Source organism: Eutrigla gurnardus (genome assembly GCF_963514095.1).
Source record: "Eutrigla gurnardus genome assembly, chromosome: 20".
NCBI classification, from domain to species: domain Eukaryota; kingdom Metazoa; phylum Chordata; class Actinopteri; order Perciformes; family Triglidae; genus Eutrigla; species Eutrigla gurnardus.
The window spans coordinates 6166115-6181635 of record NC_139931.1 but is presented as its reverse complement, the minus strand read 5'-3'; the positions used below and the strand labels follow the sequence as shown (position 1 = coordinate 6181635).

General features: G+C 39.1%; 1 protein-coding gene across 2 annotated transcripts in view; it reads right to left on the bottom strand.

The window, feature by feature from the left end:
• LOC311030586 (uncharacterized protein) overlaps positions 1-15521 on the bottom strand; it is a 331387-nt gene that overhangs the window by 110408 nt on the left and 205458 nt on the right. The gene's annotated exons all lie outside the window — the stretch shown is intronic.

The window sequence follows — 15521 nt, the reverse complement described above, 5'->3', positions numbered from 1 at the left end:
ACCCAGAGGCTGTACAGGTCAGTCTGTGAGATTCTCCAGGTCTTTTGACCACTGGTTCAGATTCTGTCAGAGTCTGACCATCAACACCTAAAACAAACATAAAACATGTGAAATATGTCAGTGACACAAAAGGAAACTTTGTCAAATCAAGACTAGTGACAATGTTCACCTGCCCAGCAGACAGTTAGAAGCAGCAGTCCTGTCCTGTAGTCCATCATGTTGAACTGTGTGTCCACTGTCCTCTGTCCTCTCTGCAGTCACATAAGTAGAGGTGGAAGACATCCCAGGTTTGCATCGACTCCTCCTTTTTGATTGAACAGTATTCTCCATTCAATCTCTTCAAAATGTATTTTTCATGCTATGGCTTTCTTTTAAATAACTGCATGTTGTGTTATTGCCTTAATTATATCACCATAACTTAATTTTATTTAAATCTATTACCTGATGATATTGATTTTTTATGGTAATAATTTGGAGCATTTCAATATGTTAATTTACACTGAGATTATTTTGTCCAGTGCAACATACAAAAAATGGAAAATCACAACTGTTGATGAATAAAGTGTATTAATATAATTATTTTGGGTTTCAGTTATGTAGTAAGAAATTATCTTGTAAGGGTGTCCACTGTCCTCTGTCCTCTCTGCAGTCACATAAGTAGAGGTGGAAGACATCCCAGGTTTGCATCGACTCCTCCTCACAAACAGTCAACCAGATTCAACTGGTAACTTGTGCTTTGCTGTATTTGTCCCTCAGTTTTGGAATCAGAAGAGGAATTAAACAGTGTCATCTTTTCAATCCCTCTTCAAAACTCATTCTTCCGATTATGGCTTTCTCCTAATTGACCATATTTTATTATGTATGTTTTAAAGAAACACATTTTATTGCTTACAATTTATTTGTTTGACTTTTTAACGTGTTATTATTATTATTTTAATGTGATAACTTGGTGACATTGTTACATCTGTGGGTCTTCCACTTCAATGTGTTAAGATATTTCATTGTTTTCCATATTAAGTAGTGGTGAGCATGTAGAGGACATTTGGGGAGCCCCGTGTTATTTTGATCACTTGAATATGTTATTCCTAAATGAAAGAAAATACTACCCAGTTTTATAGTTTTGGAGAGAATGTGAATATTTCAAATAATATCTGACAATTAATGTTTTATTCTTTACATGCCTTGTTACACAGATAAATACAATCACATTTAGACACCAACAGTCTGAGACTCTATTATCAAACAATTTAACAAATGTTAAAATAGATTCTTCTGGTCACTTTAACTGTGTGTGTTGCACAGTAATACACCGCTGTGTCTTCAGCCTGCATTCTGTCTGTTTAGAGTCACTGTGTTGGATTCTAAGTTTATCACTGAACTTGTCCTTTAGTGAATCTTATGTATCGTACGAACCTCCAGTTTATTTTTATTCCAATCAATAATGACTCAAAAAGCTGGATCAGGTATCTATCAAGGACCAGGTTTCACTATCGGGTTTCTTGACTGAATCCCTTTATTTCTTCACATAACTTCTCACACAAGTCAGACAATTTAGACAAAACTATTCACACCAACATAATATTTAATGTCTGCTTCAACTCCTATGGGGGAGCTGTAATAAATCCAGTCTGAATGAAGCAGTTTTATTTATTTAGTGTTGCTCTGAGTGTATTGATGAGGTTGAATGAACGTTTATTCTGTGAATGTGAAACGAAGAAAGCAAAGTTTTGACTTGGTTTGAGTCTTTGTTTGAGTTGCTCCCTACTGTGGGTCTGACCATTGTAAAAGACAATTGTCTCCAGTGTATATTGCTGTGATTAAGTGTCTTTGCAGCACACATGTATAGATTTGCATTGATTCATCCTCAAAGAGAAACTCACCACATCTCTGGAGAAAAGGCAAGGCAAGGCAAGGCAACTTTATTTGTATAGCACATTTCATACACAAGGCAGACTCAAAGTGCTTCACATCATAAAACAAAGTGAGAAGAAAAAGAAAAAAAAATAGAAGAATTAAAAGAAAATAATAAAAAAAATTAAAAAATGCATTACAGAAAGAAAAGAGAATAAAAACATATTTGCAATAATTAAAAACAGTGCAGACATTAAAAGATTTAGCAGAAAGCTATGGTGAACATAAAAGTTTTCAGTCTAGTTTTAAAAGTGGTCAGAGTTGGGGCAAGTCTAACATCTTCAGGAAGTTTATTCCAGCCATTTGTTGCATAGTGACTAAATGATGCTCTCCCGTGATTGTTGTTTACTCTGGGAATCACTAACAGATTGGTCTCAGAAGATCTTAGTGGTCTAGAAGTCTTATGTAGTGGGAGCATATCAGTGATATACTTCGGTCCTAGACCATGTAGTGATTTATATGTGAGCAGGAGGATTTTGAAATCAATCCTCTGACATACAGGGATCCAATGTAAGGATTTAAGAATTGGTGTAATGTGCTCACATTTTTTGGTCTTTGTAAGAACTCTAGCAGCAGCGTTCTGAACAAGCTGTAGCTGCCTGACAGTTTTTTTTCGGAAGACCTGCAAGAAGACCATTACAGTAGTCTAGCCTACTAGTAATAAAGGCATGTACAAGTTTTTCTAAGTCTTGAGCTGACATGAGCCCTCTAAGTCTTGCTACATTTTTTAGGTGATAGTAGGCTGATTTTGTTACTGATTTAACGTGACTGTCGAAATGTAAATCAGAATCCATAATAACCCCAAGATTTCTGGCTTTGTTTGAGGTTTTCAGGGACAGAGAGTGAAGGTGTTGAATTACTTTAAACCTTTCTTTTTTAGCACCAAAAACAATTATCTCAGTTTTATCCTCATTTAGTTGTAGGAAGTTTTGGCACATCCAGTCTTTGACTTGCTCAATGCACTGGCACAGAAGATCTATGGGGCGATAGTCGTTTGGTGATAGTGCTACATAGATTTGGGTGTCATCGGCATAGCAATGGTGGTCAATGTTATTATTTTGCATGATTTGTCCTAGTGGGAGCATGTAGATGTTGAATAAAGTCGGCCCCAAGATTGAACCTTGGGGGACTCCACACGTTACATTGGTAGGTTCTGATACAAAGTCGCCAATGGAAACAAAATACTTCCTATCTTGTAGATATGACTTGAACCAGCTTAAGACTGTGCCTGAGAGCCCCACCCAGTTTTCCAACCTGTCCAAAAGTATTGAGTGGTCGACAGTGTCAAATGCAGCACTGAGGTCTAATAGCATTAATATTGAAGTTTTGCCAGAGTCTGTGTTAAGACGGATGTCATTTACAACTTTAATAAGGGCCGTCTCGGTGCTATGAAAAGGTCGAAATCCTGACTGGAAGTTGTTGTGGCAGCCAGTTGAAGCCAAGAAGTGATTTAGTTGTTGGAGGACAACTTTCTCAATTATTTTACTTATGAAGGGTAGATTTGAAATTGGTCTGTAGTTGTTGATAATAGAGGCATCTAGGCTCCGCTTTTTTAGAAGAGGTTTAATGACTGCAATTTTGAAGGCCTTTGGGAAATTGCCTGATTGAATGGAGTTATTAACTATTTGCAATACGTCTATTGATAGGCAGTCAAAAACATTCTTAAAAAAGTTGGTAGGTAAAGCATCAAGGCAGCAGGTGGATGATTTTAGATTTGTCACCGTTTCCACTAGAGTTTTAGAGTCTATGGCATTAAAGCTTGCCATGATTGCTGTGTTACTTTTGCCTGAACAGGGTGGTGATCCAACTTTTTTGTTTGAGATATTGATGGCGCGTCTGATGCCTTCAATTTTATTAGTATAAAAGAATGCAAACTCATTGCATTTCTGTGTGGAGTGGAGTTTAGCTGGTATTTGTGTTGGGGGGTTGGTCAGTCTGTCAACAGTTGCAAATAGGGTTTTCGCCTTATTAGTGTTGTTGTTTATGATATTGGAGAAGTATGTTTCTCTCGCACTTTTTAAGACTAAATTGTAGGCCCGAAGGCTCTCTTTATAGATGTCATGGTGAATATGAAGTTTAGTACTCCGCCAGATTCGTTCAGCCTTCCTGCACTCTCTTCTCTGGGCTGTCACAACAGCAGCTTTTCTCCAGGGTGCCTTTTGCTTACCAGAAATTTTTTAACCGTAGCAGGTGCAATGACATCTATGACATTCAGAATTTTGGAATTAAAGATGTTTACAAGATCATCAGCATGACATGGGTTTAGAGGTGGTAACGAGGAGATGGCATTTTTAAAGAGTACATTGGCATGTTCATTGATGTACCGCTTTTTGACCTTATTTGATTCTGTTTGTGTGTCAGGAATGAAAGAAATATTAAAGAAAACACAGAAGTGATCAGACAATGAAGGATCAGTCACAAAAACATCAGAAACATGGAGACCTTTTGTGATAATCAGGTCCAGGGTGTGTCCCTTACAATGAGTAGCCTCTTTCACATGTTGAGAAAGGTCAAATGTGTCTCGAATATTAAAAAGTTATTTTGCACCCTTGTCATTCAAATCATCAATATGAAAATTAAAGTCACCAGTTATAACTAGGCAGTCAAAATCAGTGGAGATGCTAGACAATAATTCAGTAAAATCATCGAAAAAATTTGACGAATATTTAGGTGGCCTGTAAATAATTAACAGGAGAACTCTGGGAGAGCATTTCAACACAGCACAAAGATATTCGAATGATGGAAAAACACCAAGTGACATCTGTTTCCCCTGAAATGTATTTTTAAATATAGCAGCAACCCCTCCACCTCTTTTCCCAAATCTACAAACATCAATAAAATTATAGTTGGGGGGTGCTGTCTCGATCAGAATGCTTGCACTGTTATTTTGTTCTAGCCATGTTTCAGTTAAAAACATAAAATCAAGTTTAGAAGTGGTAATAAAATCATTGACTAAAAATGATTTGTTATTAAGAGACCTAACATTTAGCAGACCCATCCTGATGGTGTTATTGACAGGCTTTGAGGTGGACTTTGATTTTGAGAGAACAGGAATGAGATTGTTTAGGTTAGCAGTGTGTTCAAGTTTCCCAATGTTTACTCTCTTAGTAGTCACAACAGGAATGCAGAAGGTGCCATGTTTTTATGTAGGCGACCTTGGGTCCAGCTGATAATGTGGTCTACTGCTGAACCCTTTTCTGTCTCAGTAATATTCAGGGCTGCTGTCAGGGTGGGGAGGGGGTGGCCAAAAGGGAAGAGGTGGCCATAAGGGAAGAGTTTTGGAGGAGGGGGTCTTGGATTTTAGTGATTTAGTTGCAGCTTTGGAAGAGGGGGTCTTGGGTTTTAGTGACTAAGTTGCAGCTTTGGAAGAGGGGGTCTTGGATTTTGGTGACTTCGTTGCAGCCTTGGAAGAGGGGGTCTTGGGTTTTGGTGACTTAGTTGCAGCCTTGGGAGAGGGGGTCTGAGTAGGGCGGGGGGTAGGTGGGGGTAGCTCCTGGAATTCCAAGGGGGAGGAGGGGAGAGAAAGGTTTATTGGAGGGAGGGAGAATGACGAAGACCTGGATTGGGATTTGGGAGGGGTGGGGGAGGGATCCACATTCAGTCCTCCTTCGACGTTGTTGATAATCTGAGAAGGGCGGGGGGTAGGTGGGGGTAGCTCTTGGAACTCCAAGGGGGAGGAGGGGAGAGAAAGGTTTATTGGAGGGAGGGAGAATGATGAAGACCTGGATGGAGATTTGGGGGGGGGTGGGGGAGGGATCCACATTCAGTCCTCCTTCGACGTTTCTGATAATCTGTGTTTCGTCTTCCCTCTTTGTTGGTTCCTCTCGTCTCTTGTCCTTGGCGACAGATGTATGACGCAGGCAGTGTGACATGTTGGTGATGAATAGCTTTGCCCCTAGCTTATTTAGGCAAAGTCCGTTTGTCTAAAAAGATGCCTGCGGTCTCAGAAAAAGCGGAAATTGTCAATAAAATGCATTGGGCGAGCAAGAGATGCAGTTGAGAGCCATTTGTTGAGCCAGAACAGTCTACTGAATGTCTCCGCTCCTCTCCCGGTCGGGGGCAGAGGGCCACTGATGAAAACCTCAGCATTCACAGAGCTGACTGTTTCAAAGAGTTTTTTGAAGTCCTCTCTCAACTCTGTTGATTGTTGTTTTTCAATGTCATTAAATCCAATGTGCAGAATGATATTTTTCACAGTTGGGTGTGCAGCCACAATTTCCAGGATTCTTTTTTCCAAATCAGACACCGTATCCTTCGGAAAGCAGAGTACTTTGATGTTATTACTGCTTTTCATATCTTTTACAGAAAAGTCACCCACAATCAGATTTTCAGGCCCTGTCGTTAGCTTTCTCTGTGATTAAGATCACTTTGCTGTTTGTTGTCAGTGAAGGTTTTTGTGCAGCTGCTCCACTGTGTTCAGTCACTGTGCTATAACGAGCACAGTAGTAAACAGCAGAATCCTCTGCTGTCAGGCTATTGACCTGGAGGTACTGGGTGCTGCTGGGCACATCTTCAGTCATGGTGAAACGGTTTTGAAAGGAGCTGCCATATATTGCAGAGTTTGAGCCTGTGTCCATCCTCCCAATCCACTCCAGAGCTTTCCCTGGCCTCTGTCGTATCCAGTGAATATTGTAGCTTGTCATGCTGTAACCAGATATGACACATGACATCTTCACTGTCTCTGCAGGTCTTTTCACCTCAGAGGGAGACTGGTCCAGTTTGATCTCACTCCAAACTCCTGCAAGTACAAATAGATTCATCCAACACGCTTATCACAGGTAAGATAGAAAAGATTGTCTTTGAGTTTTAAAGCAGAAATTATCCTTACCATGAATAGTTACTATAAAAAATAAACTCCAAGATATCATATTTTCCATTGCTTAATAAACACTGCAATCCAGTGTTTTGATCTGAATGTTTGTTAGATTATCAAGGGGCCCAGTTGTTCTGTTGTGAGTGATATGTGAGCTGTTCATGGCGTTATTATAAGGAAGGAAGATTTTGCATGGACCGCCCTCTTCAGGTTTAAAAAGAGAACATGGAAAGCAAATGTAATTAAATATTATTTGAGTTTTCGAAGTGCAGCGACAATGGAAAATTACCAAATACCTGGCGACTATTTGGATTGTAAAAAAAAAAATGTGGTTGAATTCTTGCCTTGAAATCTTGAATAAGCAGATGACAGTTTCATTTTTCAAATGTACATACTTTTGATACAAATTTTCTATATTTTATAATATTTGGTTTTGGCAAATGTTTGGCTAATTGCCTAAATCTTTGCATGAAACTGGAATTATTCCTCTTCTTCTCTAAAAATCTAAATACAAATGTTCAAATACAAAACCTCAAATTCTTCCAGTGAGAATTTTTTTTGTGTGTTTTGATTATTTTGCCAGGTTTTCATAGGTTTCTGGACACATTTTGTCCCCGTGATGGCATCACAACTGTGTTTAGTTTAGTTGTGTGTGCGTAGTTGAGATCAAACTGAAGGCCCAGTTTGAGGATGGCTGTGTTCCGTCTGAGAAGGCCATAAGTAACTTTCCACGCATATGTATTGGGTAAACATTCACACAGATATTTTTTTATTTTTACCTGTGATTAATAGAGCATGACGTGGCTTATGGGTGTTTAAATGAGAAATTACTCCAATGTTGTTTATTTTTTTAAATAACTCTACCAGTGACATCTGCAGGGGTTTTTGTACAGCTTCGTGGCTTCCTGTATCACTGTGATGCTCGGGCACAAAAATAAACAGCAGAGTCTTCAGTCCTCAGACTGTTCATCTGCAGATACACCTGGTCCACGTCGTTGTCTCTGGAGATGGTGAAGCGATCCTTGACTGAGGTGGAATACGTTTTGGTGCTTCCACCCGGAGCAGAAATGAAGGAAATCCACTCCAGTCCTTTTCCTTCAGCTTGTCTTACCCAGCTAATTGCAGCATCGCTATCTGATATCCCTGCATATGTACAGGTCAGTTTGTGGGATTCTCCAGGTCGCTTCACCACCGGTTCAGACTCAGTCAGAGTCTGACTGGAAACACCTTGAGACAAAAGCAGTTAAATCACAACAGAGCCACACAAAGTCAAAACTCGTAATGTGAGATATTTTTCTAACTAAATTGTCATCGAGAGAATAATAGTGACAATGTTCACCTGCCCAGCAGATAGCTAAAATCAGCAGTCCTGTCCTACAGTCCATCATGTTACGCTGTGTTCACCGTTCTCTGGCCTCCTCTGTGCTGTCGGATAAGTACAGGTGGAGGATCTCTGAGTTTTGCATTGACTCCTCCTCACAGTGAGCAGAGAACCAGAATGCACCTGGCTTTCAGTGTATTGTTTGGTGAAACTGGTGAATCTGTGTTCTGGCATCATGCCTCCAAGTCCTCCAACTGATATAAAGTTTGAAGTAAATCATGTTTTACTTCGACTTGCACAAAATATACAACACCACAACCACATTTCTGGTATTTCTTTGAATAAAACATCAACATTTTAGTTTTAGTTCAGAAGTCTGACACATTTACCAGCAATATTTAGTTAAAGAATGTTAATTTTGCTGTCTCATTGCCCCCTGTAAGCATATATGGCTGCAGATTAGCTAAATTTTGTAAATTGGTTTACTGTCATTTCACGTTTTACTATCCACCAACATTTTAAATAGCTTTATTTTAGATCATGGATAGTTCATCTCTCTACTCCAGCTCTGATCCAGCCTCTTCTTTTCAAAAAGATTTCTTATATTTCATGGTGTGTTCTTGTGAGTGTGACATGGGTAATGTAATGTTAAATCATGCTTTGATAATGGAAAGAACACTGTCTATAACTGTGAGGGAAGAGAGAACAAACGTGTGGTCACGAGGTTGATATGTCTACTTTACATTTCTATGGTTTAAAGGGCTTTGTAGATGGAAACCTGGATGTCATTAATGTCACTTTGCTGTTTGTTGTCAGTGAAGGTTTTTGTGCAGCTGCTCCACTGTGTTCAGTCACTGTGCTATCACGAGCACAGTAGTAAACGGCAGAATCCTCTGCTGTCAGGCTATTGACCTGGAGGTACTGGGTGCTGCTGGGAACATCTTCAGTCATGATGAAACGGTTTTGAAAGGAGCTGCCATAGCTTGCAGAGTTTGTGCCTGTGTTCATCCTCCCAATCCACTCCAGACCTTTCCCTGGCCTCTGTCGTATCCAGTGAATATAGTTGCTTGTCATGCTGTAACCAGATATGACACATGACATCTTCACTGTCTCTGCAGGTCTTTTCATCTCAGAGGGAGACTGGTCCAGTTTGATCTCACTCCAAACTCCTGCAAGTACAAATAGATTCATCCAACACGCTTATCACAGGTAAGATAGAAAATATTGTCTTTGTGTTTTAAAGCAGAAATTATCCTTACCATGAATAGTTACTATAAAAAATAAACTCCAAGATATCATATTTTCCATTGCTTAATAAACACTGCAATCCAGTGTTTTGATCTGAATGTTTGTTAGATTATCAAGGGGCCCAGTTGTTCTGTTGTGAGTGATATGTGAGCTGTTCATGGCGTTATTATAAGGAAGGAAGATTTTGCATGGACCGCCCTCTTCAGGTTTAAAAAGAGAACATGGAAAGCAGATGTAATTAAATATTATTTGAGTTTTCGAAGTGCAGCGACAGAGGAAAATTACCAAATACCTGGCAACTATTTGGATTGTAAAATACAGTAGGATGCTTCTTCTCTAAGTTTGTGTGTTTTGATTATTTTGCCAGGTTTTCATAGGTTTCTGGACACATTTTGTCCCCGTGATGGCATCACAACTGTGTTTAGTTTAGTTGTGTGTGCGTAGTTGAGATCGAAGGCCCAGTTTGAGGATGGCTGTGTTCCGTCTGAGAAGGCCATAAGTAACTGTCCACGCATACGCGGTTCGATCATTTCTTATTTTTAAAAATGTACTTTTACAATGTGGGCTGAGTCACATGGTTGCTGAGTATTTGTGCAGGTCTGTTGGTGGTTTGTATCACTGTGGGGCTGACGGACACAGTAATACACAGCTGTGTCCTCAGGCTGCAGATTCTGTCCCGTTAATGTCACCGAGCTGGTAGAAGTGTGTGTGTGGTAAAGGAACTTGTTCTTCAGAGCTTCATTTTGGTAAAAGCCTCCTCCTCCCCACCGATGGTTAATCCAGTCCATCGGTTTTCCTTCACTCTGTCTGATCCAACCTGTTGCATAGCTGTTATCAGTCAAAGAATAACCAGAGACCTGACAGGTGATGGTCAAAGACTGTCCAGGCTGCACCACCATCGAGTCTGACTGGATGAGATCAATACTGTTCACACCTGTGGAAACACAAATCAACATGATCTCCATCATTCACCGACTGTTCAGCGTTTCTAATGTGTTTAATAGTGTGAATCCACTAAAGGCTCCTCACAGGTTGCAGCTGCCAGCAGCAGCATCAGAGCAACAGAGAACATGATGATGTTGGAAGTGACGTGCTGTGAACTCCACTGGCAGCCTGATGGGATGTTTTATAGCTGCGTAAAGAGGAAGGCCACTGAGTTTGCATACAATCAAACATGTTAAACATCAACATTGGTCTAATTGAGCCATAAGAGTCTGTTCAGTGTGTTTATATGTGCAGGGTGAAAACATGCCTGGAAATCATATTTTAATTTAATGACACACTTAATAGTAACATTTTAATAAAGAGTCCCCGTTCAGGTTCAGCTTTTTTGTAATTATTGCATTCTTGATTTCTTTGCTGACTTTCTGACTTTATTTGCTGTAAACAGAAATGCAGAGACAGCAGCCAGGATCATGTTAATGGTATGAAACTTAAGTTAACTTCAGAGATGCTGCTGGTTTGCAGCTTTGCATGAAATATTTTTGATGGTTTCATTGATTGCAGATGTGCACAGCTGCTCAGGAACTGAAACTTGTTGTTTTCAGTTGGTTTTTATTATCGAGCAATATGATTATTATTATTTTGTCAGTATCTTATTTTCTCGTAAAAAATATATCTCTGAAGCCAGTCATACATCAGTGGTACTCAAATGTTTGTGTTTTATCATTTTTTAATTTCAGTATTAAAGTATGAAGTTTAATTTCAGCAACAACTTTGGTGAGCACTCTTTAGTCCTTTTATAAACATGTAATCCTTATCGTATTTAATGTTTATTAATATTCATTATTAACATTATTTTTTCCATACATTTTTAGATAATGATGAATTTATTATATGTAAAATATATGAGGTAATACGTAAACTTAATATAAATCAAGAATAAAGTATATATTGTCAGTGAAAAACTTAAAATCTATCAGTAAGAATGAGTGCTGTAGGATTTTGTACAGCTGCTCCACCAACTCCAGTCACTGTGAGTATCGAGCACAATAATAAACAGCAGAATCTTCCGTCTTCAGAGTGTTCATCTGCAGATACAGCTGCTGCATGTTGTTGTTTCTGGAGACGGTAAACCGGCCTTGAACTGACTGAGAGTAGTAGATGTTGTCACTGTCATATTCGATAATTGCAATCCACTCCAGTCCTTTCCCAGGAGCCTGTCTGATCCAAGCCATATCAGAGCCACCAAAGTTAAATCCAGAGGCTGTACAGGTCAGTCTGTGAGATTCTCCAGGTCTTTTGACCACTGGTTCAGATTCTGTCAGAGTCTGACCATCAACACCTAAAACAAACATAAAACATGTGAAATATGTCAGTGACACAAAAGGAAACTTTGTCAAATCAAGACTAGTGACAATGTTCACCTGCCCAGCAGACAGTTAGAAGCAGCAGTCCTGTCCTGTAGTCCATCATGTTGAACTGTGTGTCCACTGTTCTCTGTCCTCTCTGCAGTCACATAAGTAGAGGTGGAAGACATCCCAGGTTTGCATCGACTCCTCCTCACAAACAGTCAACCAGATTCAACTGGTAACTTGTGCTTTGCTGTATTTGTCCCTCAGTTTTGGAATCAGAGGAGCAATTAAACAGTGTCATCTTTTCAATCTCTCTTCAAAACTCATTTTTCCCATTATGGCATTCTCCTAATTGACCATATTTTATTATGTGTGTTTTAAAGGAACTTATTGTATCTCTTACAACTTATTTTGTTTGACTTTTTAACCTTAAGTTATTATTATTGTTATTTGAATGTGGTCACTTGGTGACCTTGTTATTTACATCTGTGTGTCTTCCACTTAAATGTGTGAAGATATTTCATTGTTTTCCATATATTAAGTAGTGGTGAGCATGTAGAGGTCGGAGAGAGGACATTTGGGGAGCACAAGGAGGCTGATTTACATACCGATGATAATAAAGTAACTGAAGACCATTTTATTTAAATGATCTAAAAAGAAAATTAAACACTCATGTGTTCTTCATCTCACACAAACACAAGGTGGAACTTGAATCTCTGACAAACACACATTATGTGTTGCAAACCTTTCTATAGTTTGACTAATTAACATCTCAAAGTTGGCTTTACACTACTGAGTCAGTCACTAATGCAGTTATGATCCAAAAAATAATTATGTGAGTGTTTTTGTAAATAATATCATGGAAAGTGTGTACTTTATATCCTCACTGATGTAACAGTGATTGTAGTGTCATATTACAGTATGTGATATTACAGTATTGAAGATCTAAAGACTGTTTCCTTCTTTACTGTGACAGTGAGCTGGTAGAAGTGGTTAGTGGTCCGAGGGCTCCTCCTCTGGTGGCTTCATGTTACAAGAGTTCAGGCACTGAGGGGTTTTTGTTCAGCTCTACTGATGGTTTGTGTCATTGTGGGTCTCTGGCACAGTAATACACAGCAGTGTCTTCAGGCTGCATATTCTCTCCGTTTAGAGTCACCGTTTTGCTGGAAGTGTCTAAGCTGATACTGAACTTGTTCTTCAGTGAATCTTTATAGTAAGAGTTTCCCGTATATTTCATTCCGATCCACTCCAGTCCTTTCCCTGCAGGCTGTCTGATCCAAGCTGTCCAGTAGTCGCTAAGAGAATAAGACACCTGACAGGTGATGGTCAGACGTTGACCTGGCTGCACAGTCACAGAGGCTGGCTGTGTCAGCTGTTCACACTTCACACCTGTAAAAAGAAAAGTAAATGTTTAAAAAATACACTGCAAAAGCAGAACTGCTGACTTTGACAAATCCAAAGAGACTCACATCCAGCTGCCAGCAGCAGCAGCAGAGCGACAGAGAACATCATGATGTTGGAAGTGACGTGCTGTGAACTCCACTGGCAGCCTGATGTGATGTTTTATAGCTGCGTAAAGAGGAAGGCCACTGAGTTTGCATACAATCAAACATGTTAAACATCAACATTGGTCTAATTGAGCCATAAGAGTCTGTTCAGTGTGTTTATATGTGCAGGGTGAAAACATGCCTGGAAATCATATTTTAATTTAATGACACACTTAATAGTAACATTTTAATAAAGAGTCCCCGTATTTACAGAAATAAAAAACGATTAGCTTTGCCTTTAACTATCAATGTATATTTTGTGTATTCTATCTATATAATTGTTATTTAAAAAACGTTAAACGCATTAGTTCAGCTTTTTTGTAATTATTGTATTCTTGATTTCTTTGCTGACTTTCTGACTTTATTTGCTGTAAACAGAAATGCAGAGACAGCAGCCAGGATCATGTTAATGGTATGAAACTTAAGTTCACTTCAGCGATGCTGCTGGTTTGCTGCTTTGCATGAAATATTTTTGATGGTTTCATTGATTGCAGATGTGCACAGCTGCTCAGGAACTGAAACTTTTATTACAAAATGCAAAAAACAAATCATTAATTGTTCCTGTGTGTGTTGTGTTAGATGAAAAAAATAGTGTTAATCAAAAGGCATTGAGGTTTATAGGTTCATGTAAGTAAAATGCTGTAATCATTCCACTTCTCCTCCACTTTATAGATCAACACTGTCTCGTCTCAGAAATGGTTTTCATGAAGCACTTAAATACAACATGTGATGGAAAGAGTGAAATGTTTTCAGTTAGTTTGTATTTTCAAGCAATATTATAATTTTTGTATCAGTGATTCATGAAATATATCTTTGAAGTTATACATCAGTGGTACTCACATGTTTGTGTTTTATCATTTTTTTTATTTCAGTATCAAAGTTTGAATTTTAATTTCAGGAACCATGTTGGTGTGCAGTCTTTAGCCCTTTTATGAACAAGTAATCTTTATCATATTTAATGTTTACTTATCATATTTTTCATAGTATTTTTTTCATGTATTTGTAGATAAAAAATAATTTGTTATATGTAAAAAATATTATGTAAAAGTAAATATATCAAAAATAAAGTAAATATTGTGAATGAAAAATACTTTAAGTCTATCAGCCCAGTAAGAATGAGTGCTGTAGGATTTTGTACAGCTGCTCCACCAACTCCAGTCACTGTGAGTCTCGAGCACAATAATAAACAGCAGAATCTTCCGTCTTCAGAGTGTTCATCTGCAGATACAGCTGCTGCATGTTGTTGTTTCTGGAGACGGTAAACCGGCCTTGAACTGACTGAGAGTAGTAGATGTAGCTACTATCCGTGTAGATATATGCAATCCACTCCAGTCCTTTTCCAGGAGCCTGTCTGATCCAGGCCATATAATAGCTGCTGAATGTAAACCCAGAGGCTGTACAGGTCAGTCTGTGAGATTCTCCAGGTCTTTTGACCACTGGTTCAGATTCTGTCAGAGTCTGACCATCAACACCTAAAACAAACATAAAACATGTGAAATATGTCAGTGACACAAAAGGAAACTCTGTCAAATCAAGACTAGTGACAATGTTCACCTGCCCAGCAGACAGTTAGAAGCAGCAGTCCTGTCCTGTAGTCCATCATGTTGAACTGTGTGTCCACTGTCCTCTGTCCTCTCTGCAGTCACATAAGTAGAGGTGGAAGACATCCCAGGTTTGCATTGACTCCTCCTCACAGTGTGGAACGGATTTGACTTGGATCACTTCCTGATGTGAAAAATAAAAATAAGTGTTTACTGTACACGGGTCCCTCTAGCATATTTCAATATTATTTGTGGAATAGGTTAGGAAAAGTAGGAAACACATTGTATACGTTTTTTTGTGCTCATTATTAAGCAGTTTGCATCACATGAAGACTTTGACCATCAGTTTTACAATATCCCCAAAGTGAGTTTTTGTTATCATGTTAAAGTGAGCTTCTATCAGGGAGTAACTGCAGATGACTTTATTTATTTTTATGTCTCATTGTTAACGTGTGTGTGTGGGGCTGAGTCACATGGTTGCTGAGTATTTGTGCAGGTCTGTTGGTGGTTTGTATCACTGTGGTGTAACGGACACAGTAATACACAGCTGTGTCCTCAGGCTGCAGATTTGTTCCTTTCAGAGTCACTGTTCGAGCAGAAGTGTCTCTGCTGTAGCTGAACTTGTTCTTCAGAGCTTCATTTTGGTAAAAGCCTCCTCCTCCCCACTTATGGTTAATCCAGTCCATCGGTTTTCCTTCACTCTGTCTGATCCAACCTGTTGCATAGCTGTCATCAGTCAAAGAATAACCAGAGACCTGACAGGTGATGGTCAAAGACTGTCCAGGCTGCACCACCATCGAGTCTGGCTGGATGAGATCAATACTGTTCACACCTGTGGAAACACAA